Consider the following 8,848-nt stretch of genomic DNA (forward strand, 5'->3'; position numbering starts at 1 on the left):
ATGCCATGTTGTCGAGTTCGCGCTATATAATATTGCAAGGAAAATAAAGTAGGGAAACTCAAGTTCACACACTACTGAACGCGCACTCTTAAGTGCATCAGCAAGGCACTGTGAATCGGAGCATTTCACAGGCCTGTCACAGATAAGAAATGCTATCAAAACGAAATCCTACAAAACAATATACTACTGGCCGGCAGCAATTCCTACCCGGACAACGTCGGGACGGGCTGCTAGTATAACATATAAACGCATTAGTAATTTTCATCAACTTTCTCTCTAAACAGAACTCAAAGGTACAGAAAAGAGATAATTCACATCAAAGAACAAACATTCTGCTACTACTATAATTCTCTTGGTAAGATCATAAATAAAACATAACTAGTCTTTATAAACTCTATGGAATGTACTAGAAATAAAATGCCTCTTGTTATGCATCTGTTAGTATAATCTTCCTGTTCTTAAATATGTTTTTTTGTGCTTTTACTCATAATACATGTATCATCCCCGGTTCTTTTTAGCAATTAAGTAACAATGCTTTATAACAAATGTGTATTATTTACATTACATATAAACGCATTAGTAATTTTCATCAACTTTCTCTCTACACAGAACTCAAAGGTACAGAAAACAGATAATTCACATCAAAGAACAAACATTCTGCTACTACTATAATTCTCTTGATAAGTTCATAAATAAAACATAACTAGTCTTTATAAACTCTATAGAATGTACTAGAAATAAAAATGACTCTTTTTATGCATCTGTTAGTATAATATTGGAAATGTCTCTTTTTAAATTCAAATAAACAAAACTATTTTTAGAGACGTTATAACGTAAAACAAAAGTTACCAAGAAAAAAATTGTAACTTTTCCTATAACATACTTAATTATTTCTCAACAGACCGTGGCAATAGAAGAACAACATCTAACTGAACAAGCATCTACTTTCTATTAATAGAACATTACTGGTGGTAAGTAAATCACTAGAAGAATACTAGCTTTATTTAAAATCTTTTATACATTTCAGATTGTATTAATATTTGTATATTAACTTTTCTAGATACCAGAAGTCAAGAATGACTGATGATGCAAGATTTATTACATCTCAGAAAGGCACATTTTTGTTATGCTATATGGGCTGCATTTATACTCAGGAGAAACAAAAAGACCTTAAAGTGAATTGGAAGTGTACAAAATATTACTCCAATAAATGCTATGGCCGTGCTACAACAAGGGAAACTAGTGTTATAAATACCACTGAACATAATCACCCACCAAACATCTCGGAAATAGAAGTGAGATCCACTCTTGAAAATATCAAGGAATTAAGTACCAGATCAGAACTACCTACCAACGTAATTCTGAAAGAATTACTACCTAAAGTTCCCAAAGAAGCAAGAGGTCAGCTACCATCTATTGCTACCATTAAAAAGAACAATAGCAAGAACAAAAAAAGCAAGTAGACCCAATATACCAACTCCTAAAACTTTTGAAGAAGTCATAATTCCGCCAGAGCTTGTAATTACTCATAATGACGAGCCATTTATATTTTATGATAATCATAGCAAGGACAAAAGAATAATCATGTTTGCAACTAATAACAATATAAAAAAATTAACTGAAAGTACTACTTGGATGATGGATGGTACTTTTTCTATATGCCCAAAACCTTTCTACCAGTTATACACAATTCATGGGCAATATCATAATACCTGTATCCCCTTCATATATTGTTTATTACCAAACAAACAAGCCACTACTTACTCAGAAATCTTACAAAAAATAAAGGAACAAAGTTCTGACTACTTCCCAATGAAAATCATCATAGACTTCGAGCAAGCTATGATTAATTCTATTTTGAAAAGTTACCCACACACATCCATTCAAGGATGTTATTTTCATTTCAATCAATGTCTCTGGAGACATTTACAAAAATCTGCCCTTAGTGTTGAGTATGCAACAAATATAAATTTTGCATACCAGATCAAACATCTCATTGCTCTGGCATATGTACCAGTAACTGATGTGGCCGAACATTACAATTTGTTAATTGAAAGTCCTTTCTACGCCCAAAATGAGCAAAGACTCGCCCCACTTTTAGATTACTTTGAGGACAACTGGGTAGGAAGACTACATAGGTCAGGCCACAGACGCCAGCCAAAATTTGCAATTCCCTGGTGGAATGTCTATCTACCAACACTCAACCAAGAAGCAAAAACGAACAATGCTGTTGAAGGTTGGCACAATGCCTTCCTCTCTTCTACTGGACGTACAACACCCACATTACACAAGCTAGTCTCAGCTATACAAAAAGAGCAAAGCTTTCAGGAACTACGTATGCAGCAATCAGTCATACAACTGAAACCAAAACTCTCTAGACAAACTGCTCAAATGTATTTATATCTTCAACAGCAAGTCCAACTATATCCTACAACAAGAGGACTGGAATATTTAAAAATGATAGCCAAAACATTGAACTAATTGCTATAACTAAATTAATTGATAGAGATCAAACAATATCCTTAATGTAAAAAAACACATATTTTAATATAACAAAAAAATATTTATTTAGTCTAATTTATTTTTTAACACTATTCTAAAAAGACTAAATGAATATATTATTATATCACAATATTTGTTTTTAAAAACTGCTTCCATCCAAATAAAATAACATAAATTTCTAACTTACCTTTAAATAGAACATCATAAAGATAATCCTTTACCGACAATACAATGTGTAAATATCAAAGACGTAATCCAACAAATCATTAATTATGTTTTCTTTAACTCTGCAAAAACTATCCATCATCCAAATTAAACGACTATTTAAATGCCATTTAAAATAACGACTGTTATCTTAAAGTGTGATAAATATTTCACAGAACTCAAAATATAAAGGAAGAATGTAAATCATCTCCGTTCTAACAACTGAAACACACTTCCTTTCCCTTAAAAAAAAATTATCGGAAACGGAAATAGCTGTTTCAAAATACGAGAAAAAAAACAGCTAAACAATCCCACCGACATAACACTAACGAGTATCCCAGAATATATAAACATAACATTCCTATTTATTTATAATTTAATTAAATTATACCACATACTCATTAACTCCAACTATTTTAAATGGCTCAAAAATTTGTGACCGAAAATACGTATTGATTCCACTCCATTATATGTAAATAGTCATACTTTAATTACCAACCCCAAAATAACAAAATATAACCTTTAATTATAATTTACAATACTTTAACAATATAAAAGTAGATTTGTACCTACTCAAAAGTGAATCTGCTTCCAACCGCGACTTTCCCTTTACCAAAATAACACAAAAAGACAAAGAGTGGTTACAAAATAAACGATCCAAATTATATGTAACTGTGAAAAGTACTACTATAAATGTCGATTATTGTTATATATATGGCTCGAAATTATGTGTAATGTAAAAAAAAATGTATATTATATTGTGAATAGAAAATGTTTTTGCCTGTATATTAATTATATATTACATACTTTTAATATTTATTACATTAAGTATGAAAATATAAAAATATTTAATGTAATATTTATTAAAATTATTATATAACAAAATGTGTAATATTGTATTTGTTTATCAGATTTAATTGTTTACAATATGACTAATATGTGAAAATTGTTATTATTAAAACGTATTTATTAAAAATAATAATCATACATAAGAATATTGTAATGTTAAAAGAATCATTGATGATGATGTACATGTTCTAATTAGGATATTTATATTATATTATAAAGTTAAAAGTGTTCATATGTTAATATCATCATCAGTATATCACTATATGTATTAAAAATTTGTGAATTATGTTTTTCATTACACATGTTGATGTTTTATTAAGAAACAATAATAGTATTATGTATGTATAATATCATACATTGCATTATATGAACTAACCATTTTTTCTCTACAAATTAAAAGTACTTGTCAAGAAAATTACTGTAAAATGTGATTATTAAAAGGACATTATCCTCCATTTTTGTTTATATGTATACCAAAGATAGCTTAATAAAATGTATATATGTTCGTATATTTCAAGTGTTGAATAAAAAAATTTACAGGAAAGAAAACTGGTGTCATTATTTTGTATTACCTATGACAAAATCATTTTTATGTATTTTTGCAAATGTATTATAACTGTAATGTTCTATCTATTTCTATATACCACATGTAAATAAATAACATACTATACACTGAAGGTATAAAAATTATTATTCATACACCCATATACATATAATATCAATATTTGAAAGACACATAATTAAATTTTTAAATATTCCGACTCCAATAACCATTTACTTTAGGTAATTGCTTCTCAAAAACCGTGATTAATTTACAATTCGAAATGCAATCACCATTTAATTAGAGTAAGTGCAGGACACAGAACATATTAAATTTACTCTTCCAACTCCAATTAACAATTAATTTAAGTAACTGCAGGACATTAAATAATAATTAATTACTATAAAAAATCAAATGTAAAAAAATGAATAATGTAATATCATTAAATTTAATTGAATATAATAATTTTAATGTAAATAGAATCTTAATTTATGTTTTCCCTGTACCCCTATAATAAAAAACTGACCCTGAAACCTAAAAATACCCCTTTACCCACAAACTAAAAACTGACCCTGAAACCTGACAAAACCCCTTCACCAACAAACTAAAAACTGACCCTGAAACCTAAAAATACCCCTTTACCCACAAACTAAAAACTGACCCTAAAACCAGACAAAACCCCTTCACCAACAAACTAAAAACTGACCCAGAAACCAAAAAATACCCCTTTAACCACAAACTGAAAACTGACTCTGAAACCTCACAAAACTCCTTTACCCACAAACTAAAAACTGACCCAGAAACCTAAAAATACCCCTTAACCCACAAACTGAAAACTGACTCTGAAACCTCACAAAACCCCTTTACCCACAAACTAAAAACTGACCCTGAAACCTTACAAAACACCTTTACCCACAAACTAAAAACTGACCCTGAAACCTAAAAATACCCCTTTACCCACAAACTAAAAACTGACCCTGAAACCTGACAAAACCCCTTCACCAACAAACTAAAAACTGACCCTGAAACCTAAAAATACCCCTTTACCCACAAACTAAAAACTGACCCTGAAACCTGACAAAACCCCTTCACCAACAAACTAAAAACTGACCCAGAAACCTAAAAATACCCCTTTACCCACAAACTGAAAACTGACTCTGAAACCTCACAAAACTCCTTTACCCACAAACTAAAAACTGACCCAGAAACCTAAAAATACCCCTTTACCCACAAACTGAAAACTGACTCTGAAACCTCACAAAACCCCTTTACCCACAAACGAAAAACTGACCCTGAAACCTGACAAAACACCTTTACCCACAAACTAAAAACTGACCCAAAAACATAAAAATACCCCTTTACCCACAAACCAAAAACTGACCCTGAACACTTAAAATACCCCTTTGCACATACACTAAAAACAGACCCTAAACGCACAAAATGTACCTTTGATAAAACTACCCACCCTGATCTACTATAAACTCTACATCCCACTCCTAAAAATATGATACATTTATTTATTTAATATCTACTACATTATATATTTTTGATTCTTTTTACTACATACACAAAATACCTCAATTTAGAACAACAACCTAATAGTGTTCATAATTTCGTATTTAAATAATATTTATATAAAATTTCGAATCGAAACTAAAATGAAATACAAGGCGAAATTTTTACTTCTATGATTAGAGTATACTTTGTTTATACACTACCCACCCTTATCCCCTTGAAAATATACATCCCACTCATATCATAATTAGTCAAATATTTTTTGAAAATATATGAAAATAGTATAATTACAAATATATTTTAGTACATAGACAACAGCAAACTTAAAAAATAAGTACTATATTCGAATAAAATCGATATCATTTCGCAAAAATCGAAATATTAATTTCAATTTTAGAAATTTCGCAAATTTATATGAAATTGCGAAAATTTAATTTAAATAATTACCCTATATATTTTTAAAACATTACCCACCCTTATCCCCTATAAACTCTACATCCCGCTCCTAAATTTATAGTACAAATATTATAAAAATTTAATGTAATATTTTAATATTTATAATTCTTTTTTGTACATACAAAAAAATTATTCATAATGTTTAATGTACTCCCTAAATTTCAATCAAATTTCGACAAATCCCAAAATTTTTTTTTAAATATCGAAATTTTGAAATCTAAAGGAAATGCGAAATTTAAAATTTTACAATTTCACTATACTTTTTTAAAACACTACCCACCCTTATCCCCTATAAACTCTACATCCCGCTCCTAACATTAATATACAATAATTTAGTTAAAAAATAAATATTTAGATATATTTACACAATTTAATAATATATATCCAAAATCAAAGAACAAATAATTTAACAATACTCAATAATTTTATATAAAATTTCGCATTTATAAATATTTTGATTAAAATTTCGCAAATTTATAAATTTACTTCAAATGCGAAATTTATTATTCCATATTTACACTATACTTTTTTAATACACTACCCACCCTTATCCCCTATAAACTCTACATCCCGCTCCTAGACTTCTAACTAAAAATAATAAAATTAAATGTAAAAATTATCTTATATATAAACAACATTTAAATAAATCATTACTTAACATACTTTAAAACATCACTTTTACATATCGATATTTTTGACAATCGATATTTTCAGCATCGATATTACTGATTTCGAAATTCATGTCTTCGATATTTTTGACACACACATAAATCGATATTTTCAACGACGATATTTTTGTTTTCGAAATTTCTTACCATCGATATTTTGGACTCGATATTATGGTACATCGACATTAACAACTCGATATTTTGACTGTCTACCGAAAGGACACATTCCTGGACTTATGTCTGTTTTCATACACACCCTAGCATTGTGTCACTTTTGCACGTACAGATATATCATTAATACTTATGTATCTGTGACTTCTTGTAACATGTTGCACTGTACAGTAAATACGGCGCATCCATGGTGTCGCAAGGAGAGCGCACTGAGAGTTGTTTCATCCCTGCTTTGTCGCAGAGATGCAAAAGGCCCTATAAGTCAGCAAGAGGTGTGGAATGAGTTGGAACAGCCATTAGGAGGTTATGTAGAAATGTACACTTCGGCACAAAAAGCAAAGAAAAATGGTCATTCAAAAGGTGGGCTATCGATCTACGTGTCTCTTGATAAAAGCTTCTTGCATACCAGTTTTTCAATTAATGCATCCTTCATACATAGCATTATGATAAACAATCAAAAGTTTGGAAGCATAATGGGCCAATTACAATTTTAAAATGGATACATTCATCCCAGTTGAGCACAAAAATGAAGGAATATAAAAGGGATACCACATTTTCTTATGGTACTGGAAATTTCACATCGTAGCATCCCACGTATAGTCACCGGCCATTTTAATTCATACCTAGTTAACCACTTGGGAAGAAGTGGCAATCTAAAAAGAACATATATGCATTGGAGAATCCCAATCCAAATCTCCGAATTTGGTTCAGTCAATAAACCAGACCATGAACTACTACGAACGCTGGAGGCGCTTGGACTCCGGGAACTGAGTGCATCCAAGGAGACATCCAGATGACTGCACTAAGAAAATCTAATAAAAGGGAATATGTCCTAGATAATATATTTGTATCACTTAAGCTATTTCAAAAGATCCTGTCCTATAATTTAACTGCAAGGTGTGAGGTGTGAGATCGATCATTAACAATACAAATTACAATGCAATGTGTCTGGTTTATAAATCAATTGATTTGCAAAATCTTGGCACCAACTGGAAAAAAATTAAATGGAATAAACTCTTGTCAACCCGCTATGAGGCCTGGAAAGGTCTGGTTTATCAATCAATTGAGACTTTCAAGACTCAATCTTGGCCTGGAGCAGACGCAATATGAAATTAAAGCAGTTCTTACAACAACAGTCAATTTACAATTCCATCATCAATCAATCAATCAATCAAAAAATGTATCAAAAAATGTATAAAGCGCGCTACTCACCCGCTAGGGTCTCAAGGCGCTGGGAAGGGGGGGGTGGGGCAGTTGCTAGTGCTCGAAAAGCCAGGTCTTGAGTTGTTTCCTGAAGGAGAGATGGTCCTGGGTCTGCCATAGGTGGGTGGGGAGGGAGTTCCATGTCTTGGCCGCCAGGTAGGAGAAGGATCTTCCTCCGGCTGTGGATTTGCAAATTTATGGGACGGTGGCGAGGTCGAGGCTGGCGGAACAGAGCTGGCGGGTGGGAGTGTAGAATGTGAGGCAGCTGTTGAGGTATTTGGGGCCCATGTCGTGGAGAGCCTTGTGTGTGTGGGTGAGGAGTCTGAACGTGATCCTCTTGCTGACGGGGAGCCAGTGCAGGACTTTCAGATGGGCAGAGATGTGGCTGTGACGAGGGATGTCCAGGATGAGTCGTGCAGAAGTGTTCTGTATGCGCTGGAGTCTCTTCAAGACTTTGGCCATGGCTCCAGGGTAGAGAGTGTTCCCATAGTCCAAACGGCTGATGACGAGGGCCTGGGTGACCGTCTTCCTGGTTTCGGTGGGGATCCACCAGAAGATCTTTCGGAGCATGCATAGGGTGTTGAAACAGAATGACGAGACAGCGTTGACTTGCTTGGTCATCGTGAGGGATGAGTCCAGGATGATGCCCAGGTTGCGTGCCTGGTCCGTGGGCTTGGGTGCGGCGCCCAGCGCAGAGGACCACCAAGAGTCATTCCAGGCATAGGGGGTTGGTCCCACG

Source organism: Lissotriton vulgaris, chromosome 3_1 (assembly GCF_964263255.1).
Source record: "Lissotriton vulgaris chromosome 3_1, aLisVul1.2, whole genome shotgun sequence".
Lineage (NCBI taxonomy): Eukaryota > Metazoa > Chordata > Amphibia > Caudata > Salamandridae > Lissotriton > Lissotriton vulgaris.